The 13315-nt window shown below is 30.3% G+C and overlaps 1 long non-coding RNA gene across 1 annotated transcript; it reads right to left on the bottom strand.

The window, feature by feature from the left end:
* On the bottom strand, positions 1–1048 carry LOC112702658 (uncharacterized). The gene is made up of 3 exons (XR_011863784.1): positions 675–1048; positions 311–419; positions 1–210 (listed from the first exon to the last, which is right to left on the bottom strand). It is a non-coding gene; the product is annotated as an uncharacterized lncRNA (long non-coding RNA).
* Positions 1049–13315: the final 12267 nt, after the last annotated feature.

The following is a 13315-nucleotide window of genomic DNA, read 5'->3' as shown; positions in this document are numbered from 1 at the left end:
TGTGTGATAATCATTCTGTTTTTATATTCCATATATATGGTTAGACACTAAACATTAAATAAATTCTGAAATAGACACTTGCAATATCAACAAGGAATATTTTATAAGTAAGTGGGCTCGTGTATTCTTTATGATATTGATGGTAATGAAAGCTTATAAATTGTGAGATAGACACATGCAAAACCATTCCATCTTGGCCTGCATTTCAATCTGCAAACCATAATATAACATCAGCTTAGCTTGGCTTGTTGGACGACATTCCACTGTTTGATCGATCTCCTTAACTTGACAATTCTGTCTAAAATATTACCATGAGAGAGTAAGGCCACATCTTTTTCTTGGGGACCTTTAAGGCAAAGATGATGACCATGTTATTGTTTCATCTTTCATCAAATTGCTTCTGTCGGCAAACGCTTCACCTGTAATACAGAAGTACCTCGACCCATAGTTAGAAGTCAATAGGGAATAATAATCAATAAAAAACAAATCAACAATAAAAGAGGTTTAACACCAAGTCCCATAACTGCATAATTATAACAGATTTTGAAAATACAATAAAAAATCAGAACCCTAAACACAGAATTTGAATCACAGAATCATCAAAATAGAAATAAAAATTCAGAATCATAAACACAAGTTGAAACCCAAAATTATTAGAATTAAAAAAATCCTACTAAAGAAGACGGAGATGCTGGACAGTGAGACAGGTGGGTCGGCGACTGCTACGGAGGGGATGAGACTAGCTTGAGAAGGACGACGACACTCCTGGACTGGACTGAGACGTATGGCAGAGTAGTGGAGGACGATTACGATGCTGCAATCAGCAACCTGGGTCTGGGCTCGCTCTCTAACTGAGGGTTAGTGTCAAACGACGAGAAGGAAGCGCGACGAGCAAGGGAGGCAGAGAAAAAACTGCGATGAGAAGAGGGAGCGCGATGCGGAAGGGCCGCCTTGACGGTGCTGTCCGGTGAGTCAGATGCAAAGAGGAGGGTGGGAGGAGGAGTTCTGGCGCTGTGGAGTGGTCGAGTGGAGAGAGGGCGGCTAGCTAGGTTATCTGCTTGAGGGAGGGGGCTTTATATATTAGGGTTTTTAAGTGAACCGGTTCGGTTTGGTTAGGGTTTTCACTGAACGAACCGAAAACCGAACCGAACCGCAGAAAAAACTGCAAAATGTCATTTTTTTGGTTTTTTCGGTTTTCGGTTTATTCGGTTTTCAGTTTTTTCGGTTCGGTTGGTCGATTTTGTTCGGTTCGGATCGGTTTTGAACACCCCTAATACAAACCTCACTGTTTGCCTTTTTTCATGAGACTCAAGACATGGCAAAATTAAACAGAAAAATTACAAAATAGAATACATTGAAGGAGAAGAAAATCTGTAAGCTTAGGTAGCTATGAGACTTCTGTGCCTTGTACTCTCAAACTTTCTCCTTGAATTAAACCGTGACTGTTCACTCCTTTTATAGAGAAGTGAAGCCTTCACAGTTCAAACAAAAACCAAACTTAACTTCTTTTCCTTCAAAATAGATCCGGTTCGGCCACATAAAGAGAAGAGGTAACTCATGCAAAACCCAACATGCAAATACCTCTAGTTCTTCCTTGGTCATCACTCTTCATCAATCCGAGCGCTCCATCCTTGGCTTGCTCTCCAAGATGGATTTCTGGCCCTTGATGCTTCATGATGATGATGGCTTCATCTTCTCCAATCTCTGCCTCTTCCATCACTTCGCCACTCTAGCTACTTCCTGTGGTGGTTGAGCAGAATCAGAGACAAGCCATGCCTCCAAGAATCTCCTCCTTGCTGGCCGAATCTCCTTCTTTCTTTTTGAGTATGAAGGATATGAGATTACCTCACCAAATCTTACCACTTTTGGTGATAATCTCAGCCACAGCATACTTTTATTTTGTTATGTTTTCTTGCCATCATTAGCTTGATGGTCTTGATGCATGCATCTCCTTCTTTCTTTTGGTATCTGAACATAGCTTCCATTGTTTCCTGGACATTGACAGAAGAGGAAGAAGAAAAGATGAGAGAGAATAAAGAATAAAAGCAATTAATTGAAATGAAACAAATTAAATGGATTGCTTTTACTTCATTTGTTTGAGTAGCGTGTTACATTGATCAAATCAATCATGTCACTCATACTCTCTCTCTCTCGTTTATGTTTCCAATGCTTGCAGATTAAATTTTGAAATCCATTCCTCAATGAGAAATGAAATCCGTTGGAAAGCATGGAGCCAATTTGCTTTCTTTCATTATGTTTCGGACCAAGCATTGGATCTTTGGTTTGATATGGGCTTAATGTTGAAGTTTAATAAAAACTGGCCCATTTGTTTCATCCATCATTCATATGGCAATTGATAACATTTGCTTTCCTGATGAGTTATTTTTCGGCTTATGCACGAGGGCATATAGCAAAGCATGTTCAACTTGGGCTTGTGATAACAATGGATTAGTTTGGCCCAAGTGACATAATAATCAATTTATCCATACTCATCTATCAAACCAAAGCTAAATATAATTGGGCTTGTACCAGAATTATTTTTTGGCCCAAATAAACCCTGCACAGCAAAATTAATTTAATTAACATATATAGATCAAAATTAGATTAATAATTTTGCTGTTAATAATGTTTGATCATCATCAATTTAATTTATAGTTTTCCAAACTCATCACATTACTATTAGAAAAATCATTTTTAGTGGCCATTTATTTTGCTTTTAGCATCAATAAGATTAAACACTAATATATATACATATATATATATATACATATATATATATATACATATATATATATATATATATATATATATATATATATATATATATATATATATATCGACAATTAGACATTAGCCGTCTAATGTTATGTCGCTAAAAGGTTTTAGCGGCTATTATAACATTTGCCGGTAAAGACCTTTCTAATAACAGCAAAAAGTATATAATTTTTAGCGGCTATTTTCTTGGCAATTTATATGACCGCTAAAAATACTTTTAAAATTATAACATTAGTCACTTTTAGATGTCATTACTACTGCCGTTAAACTCTATTTTATTCTCAATTTATATGGCCACTAAAAATAATTTTAAAATTGTAACATTATTCGCTTTTAGTTACCACTAAAACTTTAAGATTTTTTTTAATTATATTATACTTATTCTTTTAGAGGTAATAACCTTCATTTTTTTTTCTAAAATTTTAAAATTATTTTTATCAACAATTATTATTATTATCGTACAAAATATAAATATATTAAAATTAATTACTAAAAAATAAAAAATTTCCTTAAATTCGAAATTTACAAAATCAAATGTCTATAGCCTTTTTCATTTATCATTTTACAAGTTTGTTTGGTAATACAAATAAGACAGATGAGATATGAAAAAAGAAAAAAAATGAAAAAGTATAGAAAAACAATGATGATTGTAAATAATGTGAACAATGAATTTAAAAAAGAAAAGATAAATTAAAAATTAAAAATCTAATTTTTAATTAATTATTTAATTTTTTAGATTTTAAAATTTGAAAAATTAGGATTAGCAATTAAACATATTTACACTACGTATAATTATTTCTAATTTCACCATAATCTACCAATTAAAAAAGGAAAGTTAATTTCAATTTTAAAAATAAGATTTTTAATTAATGATATATAATCTGATTTTTTTTCAGCTTTTTGAGCACTTACCCTAATTCTGATTCTCTTTCAGCGACATTCTTCTTCTTTCTTCTCAGCGCCGGCGTCGCTTCTTCCTCCATCGCGTCGCCGTCCTGCATTGTGCCGCCCCTCCTCGCATGCGCTCCTCAATTGCGCGTCTCAGTGGGTGCGTCCTCCCTCATGTCGTACTCAACCACGCCGCCGCGGCACCGACCATCGTTCGCGAGGCCCCATCACCATTGAAGCCCACTGCCGCAGCATCGTCATGCCGCCCCTTCATCAAAGGCACGTTTGCCACCTCATGCTGCTCAACGACTTCTCTCTTACTCGCCACCGGGCTTGCGACCCTACTCCCCCAACGGACGCCCACCAACACAATAATCTCTTCTCTGCAGTGCTATTTTAATTTTATGTTTCTCGTTATATTAATTTTCTAGGTTCAAATGAAGGTGTGTTAGATATTTTGTATTTTTTTGATGTTTTGGAGTTTTTTTTCATAAAGTTGGATGTTTAATTTATTTATATTGGATTTTTTTTATGGATGGGGTTATTTTTTTATGTTTATTTAGCTATGTTTAAATGTTTGTAGCAGAGATTTTAAATTTTTTTATGATTTAATAGATGTTTTGTTTAAAAATATTAGATTTTGTTTTTATGATTTAATGGTATAATTTCCTTTCTTTTTATCTCTTTTTTTTTTCCTCACAGATGCCTTGTTAATGAAGTTGGTTGTGTTCATTTTGATGCCATTGAACAAAAAAAAAGTATACGTAACCAACAATATTTTTGAACGATGAAAAATTAATAAAAGATGCAACTATGAGTTTAATGCACCTGTCAGTAATTAGGGAATCTCTGCTAATGTCACACTAATTTTAAGTGTTAAATAGTTTTTTCTTCCTTGTGTCCACAATTTGTGCATACTCAACATTAGCTATATTCTTATCATTACAGGGGCATTAGCGAATAGGCTTTGGAGTTGTCAGATTTGCATTGTAGTATTCTGATGAATAAAATGGTAGACTCTTTCAATGTTTCGGTTGCTGTCAGAATCTTCATACACCATGCTGTGTGTGATAGGATGTTTGTTTTTAATGACATTCCAATCAAATGTGCTTGTTTCTTCTAGTATTTTTTGTCTTCTAGAAAGCTATCTTAGAACACAGTAATTACTTTTGGCATGCATATGTATTTTATATCATTCTAATTTTTAGCACTTCGTTATCGTACTAATAATTTAAGTGTTACTTACCTTTAAACTCCCTTAATTTCATACTATATTTATTTAATATTGAACTTTCGCGAATATAAACCAGATTTTTACTTAAGAACTCGAAAAGCCTTCACTTTAAACCACTTAATCACACAATTATATTTACATAATATTAAATACATAGACTTATATAATATTCCTCAAATACAAGTCCTACCCCTCTAAAATTCAAAACAATAAACGAAGAGGAAAAATTAAAATCTAAGACTAAAACAAATACAGAAAATGAAAACATGTATATACCTAAAGATCCGTAGTTCGGTCACGACTTCGCGTCAAAACTTTCTGAACCTGTCACTAAAAAAGAAGTTCTATAGGGGAGTGAGAATATCGTACTCAGTTTCCATTAGAGAAGGGAATACCATCAAAGTAAAAAAATACTTGCAAATAGGAATCACTACTAGAAATAGGACTTTTTCGGACAAAAGTTTCAGACAAAATTTATTCTGCCTGAATGACTTTTTAATTTCGGACAAATTTGAGACAAGTGTTGAACAACTTTTAGTAGAGACATTCGAATAAGGTATTTTGTCCTAAATTTGTCTAAATTTTGTCCCAAATTTTGGCGCCAAATTTTTTTTTGGATAGCGCCAAAATTTTCATATAGATTAGCAATACATTTTGAACAAAAACTATAATTTGTCCGTATTCCATCTGAATATGCGTAATAACTTCAGACAGATTTGGAACGCATTTTAAAAAATGTTAATTATCCCAAATTTGTCTATATAATTAGTCTTAAATATTTTTACTATAGCTAACCTTTTGAAGTAGCTAAAGTTTTTGCCCACAAATTTGGGACGAAAATAATATCATTTGTAAATTCTATTTGAAAGTGCATAAGTTTTCAAACGAATTTTAAATGTTTATTAAAAAATTTTAACATTTAGTATAAAAATATTGTTTATATTTTAAATTAGTCTATGATTTATCCCAAATATTTTTACTATTTTAAAATAAAATTTCTTTTTTCTAAAATAACCTTAATTATATATAACTTATAAAAAGGTACTTTTTTGTTTCTAAGATTCAATTTCAAAACTTCTTGATCAAAATATAAAATAATCATCATACTAATTAACATCTCATTTATTATTATACATATTTTCAAAAATTGGATTAATAAATATGTTAATGCTTATTTATGCACCCATCTTTTATAGCAACTAATTTTTTCTTTACAAAATTAGTTTAATATGTTTTAACATTATTCATATGTTAGTAACATTATTTTTTAATTCACATAAAAATATAGAATAAAATAAAATAAAAATAAAACTAAACAAAATTTGATAGAATACATATACATAGATAACACTCATATTTTTTGTTATTTTCAAAAACATTATTTTTTTTCAATTTATTCTTTATTTTTTTTGTTAGATTTAATCATATTTATGAACATTTTCTATTCTTTTATTTTTATTATATTTAATATTAAATTTATAATACAAATTGTTATATTCCATGTTATATTTAATTTTTATTTTTTTAGTTACCACATATTATTTTTTTATTTATTCTTTTAATTATTTACGTTAAAATAATTTAAAATTTAATTTTGTAACAAATTTAAGATAAAGTGTATTTAAAAGAATCATGTATATAAAAACTTAAAAATAAATTATATCCAATCTTCTAAAAATATAGTAAAAATAAAATATAATAAAAAATTACGTAAAATAAAAAAATTATATACTATTTTATAAGATTAAGGTATATTGAAAATTAAAAAAATACAAATGAATACATTCATAGTGCACTTTTTCATACTATTCATTTTGATCTTCATCCTCATTGTTTTTTTTCTCATCCTCATCCTCGTCCATATCTTGGTCCTCATCCCCAAGTGTTTCATCATTACTATTATCATCATCTTCTTCATATATTATACTATTAGTATCCAACAAATCAACAATAATGTCAATATCATTTGAGATATGATTATTAGATTAATTTTTGACATTTTTTTGATATGCAGAATTCTTTATTGTTTCAATTTTAATCTCACCTCCTACTTTAGTTTTGAATACAAATCACTATTTTGCTTTTTTTTTCTGGTGTTGCTTATTGGATGAGGTGCAAAATATACTTAGATTACTTTATGTGCAATGATAAATAGATCATATTTACCATATCGTCAATTCTTTTAAATCTGTATGTTTTCATACTCTTTGTTTATCTTTGTTCCTTTGCCAATCATGGGATCAAACCATTCACATTTAAATAGTACAACTCTTTTTAGTGGTAATCCAGTATACTCATCTTAAATAATTTCATCAAGCTGGCCATAGAAATCATTTTTATATTCATCATAACCTGTGTCTTTGACACATATTCCATAATTTTGAGTTGACTTTTTACTTGAGTGAGATCTTGTGTGAAACTTAAAGCCATTGACTTTGTAGATAGGCAAATATTTAATAATTCTTAAAGAACCCCATACCAAGGAATGAATATTCAAATCTATCACATCATTTAAAGGATCATGAACCTATATTAAATAAGAACCAATAAGTTAGAATACAATATGTCATCTACCAAAAATTGTGTGTACAATAAGATTACCATATCATGTTGACTTACATAATTTTTAAACCACTTTGCAAAATCCACTTCAATAAATTGATCAACTTGTTCATCACTTAAAGTAATATGATCTTTGCGTATGAAGTCCACAAAGATCCTATAGTATATGAATCTCAAAGAAATTAAAATTATTAATATAAGAAAATATTATTAGCATGTAAAAATATATATAGAAAGATAAATACTCACTCAATATATGGCTTAATTTCATCACAATTTATTAGTATATGATACATGGCTGTACTGAATTCTTTGTCATCTAAATAACGAGTTTTGCATTCACTAGCCAAACAACCAGGCAAATTCAAAATAGACAAAGTTGGTTGCATTGAATCATCATCCCTCATTATTTTACTTTGTGTCGATGCTAGTATGGTTAGAATAGTACTCACAAAAGTGAGAAATCTCCTCAATTAGGTATGATTCAATGATAGATCTTTCAACATTGTCTATTCTTGTGAAAGATGAGTTGGAACAGGCTTTAGTGATAACAACATGAGTGATTGATATCTAGAGTATATGTTTTTCCTGATTTAAATTAAGAAATTTTTTGTTGAATTAGTTAGTATATTTTATTTTATTCATGATATTTGATCTTTTTAAAGACTTTCTTTGTTTTAGTTTAATTTTTTTTTAGCAATTTGTCAGAGTGGTGGGTGAGATCATCAATAATAATATGTAAATCATCCATGGATAAGTCACAGTAATTTATTTCATCCAGTTGATCTTCACCAGTCATGAAGCAGACTTGAGCTTTGTATTCGGAGTCCTCTTCCTCATCCGAATCGTTCTCAAGATTCTCCCAATATGGCATGAGCACTCTTTTCTTTTCTTTCTTCCCTTTTTCTTCTTTCTTGAGTTTTGGGCAGTTGTACTTAAAATGTCCAGCTTCCTTGTAGGGACATATCATCACTTTGCTCAAATCCTTCTTGTATTCTTTTGAGATTGAGCCCTTGTACCTGCCTTTGTTCCTTATTAGCCTCCTTAACCTCCTAGCAAAAAATACAAGTTCGTCATCTGAAAAACTATCACTAGATTCACTTTCATTTAGTTCTACTTTTGATTTTATGGGCTATTCCCTTTTTCTTTTAGTCTTGACTTGTGTGTGTGGTTTCATAAGCAATAAGTTTTTCTCTTAGCTCATCAAAGGTTATAGGACTCAGGTTGTTACTCTCAACTAGGACTGTGACTTTTGTTTTTCACTCTTTTGTGAGGCTTCTAAGAACTTTTTTCACTAGAATTTGTTCAGTGTGTATTAAGCCCATAGCATCAAGGCTGTTGATGATGATTGAGAATCTCTCAAACATCTCATCAATGCTTTCTCCATCTTTCATGGTAAACATCTCATACTCTTTTTGCAGCATATAAATTCTTGTTTCTTTGACTTGTTTGGTGCTTTCGTATGTAACCTAGAATTTCTCCTAGATTTCTTTGGCGATCTTGCATCTAATCACCTTTTGGTACTCCTCGAAGCTGATAGCACAATGTAGCAGGTTAATAACTTTAGCATTCAATTCTACCTTTTTTTGTCGTCATCGTTCCATTCAGCTTCCTCTTTTGGAGTCACCACTCCATCAGCACTAGTCTTTGTTGGAATTTTGGGACCATTCACCACTATCTTTCATATATTGTAGTTTATTGATTGAATGAAGATCCTCATCCTCTTTTTTCAGTAAGTATAGTTCTTCCCTTGAAGAAAGGAAGCCTGTTGTTTGATTGACCCTCTGTTAACGTGTAGGCCACGGTGATTGTGTCCAAGTTGTTCGCCATTGGACCTTTGCTCCAATCTGTTAAGTTTGATTCTTGATACCAATTGAAGGTTCCAAAAGGCTTAGAGAAGGGGGGTTGAATCTATTACCTTTTTTAACTTTGAATAATTAAGCCTTAATCACAAATCTTTGAACTTGATTTCTGTTAAGTTTGTGGAACGAATAATTCAGGAGACAATTTCGTTTTGTCTTATAAAAACCAGAAAACCAAACTTAATTAGAGAGGAAGAAGATGACACAGCCATATATCCTGGTTCAGTTGCCTTATGCAATGCAACCTGCATCCAGGCTCTACCACAAGGTTGGTGAATTTTTATTATAATCCAAGTATTACATACACCAATTCCCTAGAACTCATCACAATCCTATCTGGGCGCACAAGTTTCAACATAAACTTGACTTGGTTATGCTAATACCTAGACTCACCACACTAAATGCTTATCCAACTTAGCAAAGGATACTTCTCAAGTACATAACACAAGACGAAAAATACAACAAAAAAATCTGAAATAAATCTTGGCTTTTTTCTCAAGTGTTTCTCTCATCCTTTTTCACTCTATGGCTTTTTCTCAATGCCTCTCTTTTCTTGCCTTTTATCTCTTAAAGAAAACAAAGAAAGATATACATTGAAACTGAAATACAAAATAGTAAAACATGAAGAAAATGATAAATAACAACTTTGAATCTATGAACTGAACCTAGCATTTGAACTCATAACCTTGCTCTTCATCTTGGCGGAGTGCTCCCTTTAGCGTAGGTGCAATTCTTCCAAGACTGCAAACTCATTATGAGGATTCACTCTTTACTCTCTTTCTCGGGTTCTCTCTCCTTTAGCTCTAATGAGATTCAACTTTTCTTTTGTACTTTAGTCAGAGTCACCATTAGGGTTCCTCCAGAGTCAACTTCTTGAATATTGGGCTTTCAAAAATTATCCCTTCTCTTTTTTCAATCAACCCCCAAAGTTAGAAATTTCAACTATGGTTCTTGTTTGACCGAGGAGTGTAGAGCAGCAGAGATGAGTTTGCTCAGTGATAATCCCAAATCCAAACACTTGAAAATGTGCTTTGACTCTAAGTAATAACTTTAACCGTTGATTCATAGCAAAGATTATCAACCACCATTTTCTTTATTTTCTTTTAAATGGCGTTCAGAGCATAGCAGTTGAAGTGAAGAAATAAACTTGTATACAAATGAAAATTATTTACCTTTAACCTTTGACTTAGCTTAACATGGTTTGATTTGGGCAATTGGACTTTTGCTTTATTGATTAACCTTTCTCTTTCTTTCTTCTCTGGTGCATGCGAGCTTGAAGATGAAGCTCTCTTTCGCTTTCTCTTATATTTTAAGCGAAGTGTACTTGTGAGCTTTAGCTTTTTTTTTTGGTCAAGTAGATTAGACAACCCCCAATCTTAGGCATTACACCCATGCACTACACATTCACATAACACACTCACACACACTACATGGGTACACACTATTAGCATGGTTCTATATTCCTCCAAGGGGATTTGAATCCGATGCAGCTCTATGTGAGACAAACAAAGTTGCCATCTGACCCAGGCCTCGGCTGCAGCTTTAGCTTAAGTTTTTTTTTTGGTCGGTGGATTGGACAACCCCCAATCCTAGGTACTCCAATGGATTGGACAACCCCTAATCCTAGGTACACAACATACTCACACACTTCTCACACATTTTATCAGCTTAAGTTTGATTCACTTACGGTTGGATGGCTTTGGACTTTGTTTGTGTAACAAAAATTCCTTTAACAGCATTAATTTTTTGTTCCAATGGTTTAGGCTGCAACAATATACATTTTGGCCTGCATCATTAAACAAAGTAATCAAATCCAATTGGGTGTTTAACCCAATAAATTAATATTTGTCATCATTATTAAATTAATTATATTCTCAACTCAACAATTTTTAATGTCTTATTTTAATTATATCAAGTATTTAAAATATTTTTTGTTTTAATGAATAATAATATATACTATATCTAAATTTATTTCAAGAATATATGTTAATAATAAGATTGGACACGCTGATACATCTTAGTATTTAGGTGTGTCTAAAATCCAAAGTCCAAACTTATTTGGAGAAAATTTTTTTAAAGAGATTCGAACCCATCAATTTTTAATGTCTTATTTTAATTATATCAAGTATTTAAAATATTTTTTGTTTTAATGAATAATAATATATACTATATCTAAATTTATTTCAAAAATATATGTTAATAATAAGATTGGACACGCTGATACGTCTTAGTATTTAGGTGTGTCTAAAATCCAAAGTCCAAACTTATTTGGAGAAATTTTTTTTAAAGAGATTCGAACCCATGATACGTCTTAGTATTTAGGTGTGTCTAAAATCCAAAGTCCAAACTTATTTGGAGAAATTTTTTTTAAAGAGATTCGAACCCATGCACTTAAGGATACAAGGAAGGTGAACATACCACTATGCTGGAATGCATCTTATTATTATATAGATAAATTATAATATATATAACAATCTTTTATTTTATTTATATTCAATCTATTTTAATTTTAAAGTCACTCATTTTAAAATTAATTATATTTTATTTAACTATAAATTTTATTAAATATATACAAATTAAAAAGATAAACAAAAAATTTATTAATCACAATTTATTTTTTTATGACTATATAATATCTATTGATATTATTTTTTCAATAAATACTTGTAGTATATAATAATAGGTAAATGCTCACATGCAGTTGTCTTCATATGAAGTTAATAGTTGAAAAATTTTAGATAATATTTAAACTCATGCAAATTATTGTGCTCCACACCAGCCTAATGGACGTCAGAACCGAACCAGTGTAAGTCTACTGGGTCACTCGGTTATTGGTTCAATCGATGAGTTACTGTTCAAACCGGTTAACCTGGTATAATTAAATAATTATATAAAATTTAATTATTTTTTTATTATAAGTACTTTTATTTTGTTTTTATAAAAATAACTATCATTTTCAAATTTTAATATTTTATTAATTAGTTTATATTTATTGTATTATTATATTGTTATAGGTAAAAACTCACATACAGTTATGTTCATGTGAAGTTGATATTTAAGAACTGTTAGATGATTTAACAAGTTTGACTAAATATCATCTAAAATTTTTCAACTATTAACTTCTTATGAAGACAACTGCATGTGAGTCTTTATCTATTATTATATACTACAAGCATTTATTGAAAAAATAATATTAATAGTATCATATAATCACAAAAAAATAAATTGTGATTAATAAATTTTTTTGTTTATCTTTTTAATTTGTATATATTTAATAAAATTTATATTTAAATAAAATATAATTAATTTTAAAATGAGTGACTTTAAAATTAAAATAAATTGAATATAAGTAAAATAAAAAATTGTTATATATATTATAATTTGTCTATGAAATAATAAGAAACATTTTAGTACAGTGGTACAGTCACCTTCCTTATATCCATTAAAACAAAGGTTCGAATCTTTAGTGCTGGAGCATATGAAAGTTGCCAGAGCATATGAAACAATATGAAACAAGATAGAGAGCTGGAGCATCATACATTTGTCTTCAACTCATTATATCATCATATATCTTCTTCTTATAAGTTAGTCAACTTTAGTCACTTTTAGTCACTACTTTCTATGCCATCATAAAACTTCCCTACCTATAATACTCATAAGAAAAATAAGTATAATAAAAAGTTATTTATTATGTTTCTCATCATTGGATAATAAATCAAATCTTGATGACTAGCAGTAATAAAATAGTATTACTTGTTTCCATTTTTAATATAATTAAATGTTTTTGTATAATTTTAAAGTAGTTATGGATCCAAACTGTGTGAGCATCAGTTAGAATGTATATATTATATTATCATTTGAGTGCGATATTTTTTAAAACTGTAATGAATAAATTATTATTTGTATCCATAAATTTTGCGAATGTTGACAAAAATATTCATCAAACGAAAAAATTAACGTTGTGTCCATAAAAGATTGGTTTCCTGTGACAATA

Source organism: Arachis hypogaea, chromosome 7 (assembly GCF_003086295.3).
Source record: "Arachis hypogaea cultivar Tifrunner chromosome 7, arahy.Tifrunner.gnm2.J5K5, whole genome shotgun sequence".
Taxonomy (NCBI): domain Eukaryota; kingdom Viridiplantae; phylum Streptophyta; class Magnoliopsida; order Fabales; family Fabaceae; genus Arachis; species Arachis hypogaea.
Note: the sequence above shows the minus strand (reverse complement) of the source record. Positions and strands in the feature narration are given on the sequence as shown.